This window comes from Solanum pennellii, chromosome 6 (assembly GCF_001406875.1).
Source record: "Solanum pennellii chromosome 6, SPENNV200".
Classification (NCBI taxonomy): domain Eukaryota; kingdom Viridiplantae; phylum Streptophyta; class Magnoliopsida; order Solanales; family Solanaceae; genus Solanum; species Solanum pennellii.
In genome coordinates this window covers 30,129,878-30,131,722 of record NC_028642.1, presented here as the reverse complement: position 1 = coordinate 30,131,722, position 1,845 = coordinate 30,129,878, and positions in this window count along the sequence as shown.

Sequence of the window (1,845 nt, the reverse complement as noted above, 5' to 3'; positions counted from 1 at the left end):
TTTTCCGATATCCAACCATTTACTTTAACTATAGAATAAAAATGCTAACCTTGGATAAGGATTTCATGAAACAAAAAAGATCACGACATAAAAATGAAGGAATATCGAAAGTTATCGTAAAGTTTTAGATTAAATATTTGGAGGTTATGATAAAAATATGTATTTTCATATGCCTTTTGTGCTAACTTCAACCAAATAAGTTGATTTTGTTTGTACAACATGTGCCCGGCTCTCTTTCTGTTGTTGTCAAACATTTTTCAGTTGTGGTACTCCTCTAATTTTATCTGTAGTTGTTCACTTTCCATTTTATTTGATGGTTCTGTTTGATATAAGTTAATACAAGCCATATGTGTTGATGCATCAAAAACCATATCCTTGTCTTTAATAACCATATTTGTGGTTGCATTTTAGCTTCCTAGCTAAGTTCATATTTGTGGTTTCTTTAACCTTATGGGTCTTGTGGGTGAGCAGGAACAATTGTTGAAAAAGAAGGCAGAGTACATTGAGAACTTAAAAACAAGATTGCTCTAGTCCAAAAGTCAGCAGAAGAAAAAAGAGCGATAACTGGAGCTAAACGTGGAGAATATCTTCTTACCACTGAGCAGATGGCAGCAAAATGGAAGTTCTCCGAAGAAACCATTCCTTGGATGTTTCTGAAGTGGAAAATACTAGATTCGTATCACTGGTTATAAAAGTCGTATAGTGAAGTTTGTGGATTGAGAATTTCTTTGCATTAGAAACATTGTTTGCGTATGCCTTGTGGAATCTATTGCTTTCGTTATTACGAGTGCATAACAATGTATTCGAGTGTATATAAAAACTGGTGAAAAATATCTCAGGAATTGTATTGAAAGAAACCTACTATATATATTAGCAATGTGGCCAACTCCAAAAGAAGCCTCTTAAATCAAAAGATTTGAAATAAGACACTAAAAATGAATCCCTTGTATATGCTTGTTGTGTGCTTATTGCCATCGTCAAATTACCAAAAAAAAAAAAAGTTCAGGGGTAATAAGACCTTAGAATAGTTAAGATTTGTCTTTGAGATTTCGGTGATAGCCTAAGGCTACTTGTGCATTTTTCCTAAAAATATGATTTAAAAAAAAAGCACGTTGACCTCTTGATTAGCTTTCCAAATAAAATCTGGGTTATCTACAAATCAAAATAATTTGAAAGGAAGAGCATTTCAATAAAGATCTTCTAAAAAATGAAAAAAGGACGAGTATTTCGAATAATATCATACAATGATTGCAATTTGAATGGCCAATTTGAAGGTACTTCTTGAGCTGTTAAATTCAACGTAGTTCTTCAACCTCTATTCCTTGCATACTATATGTTTGATTAAATGTTTCAATGAGTTAAGGGTGAGTAGAGAGACTTGTCATGTTTAAAATGCAAATTGGACTTGGGATAACCTAATGCTCGGAGGAGATGTTTTCAACTTGCACATATGCCCAACTTATAGAACAAAGTTATAACTGATCACTTTAGTAGATGTCACGACCCAAAAATGGACGTGATGGCACTTGTCTTATCCCACCAAGACAAGTCAGCCTAAAACTCAACTTATTACAATAAAATGCGGAAAATTTACTATCAACTTACATTGTACCCCAAAACCTGGTTGTCACGTGTACAAGCCTCTAAAGTATTACAATTGATTCAAAAGAAAATTCAAGTCTCAAATGAACTTGTTTCTAGAATAGAACAAGATCATAATTAAGGAGAAGAAAGTCTGCTGCGATGGAAACAGCTACCTGACAAATCTCCAAGAAGCCTCGGAAAAGAAGAGAATGACAAGTACAACAAAAATCCAGGCTCATAACCTACAAAAATTTGTAGAAG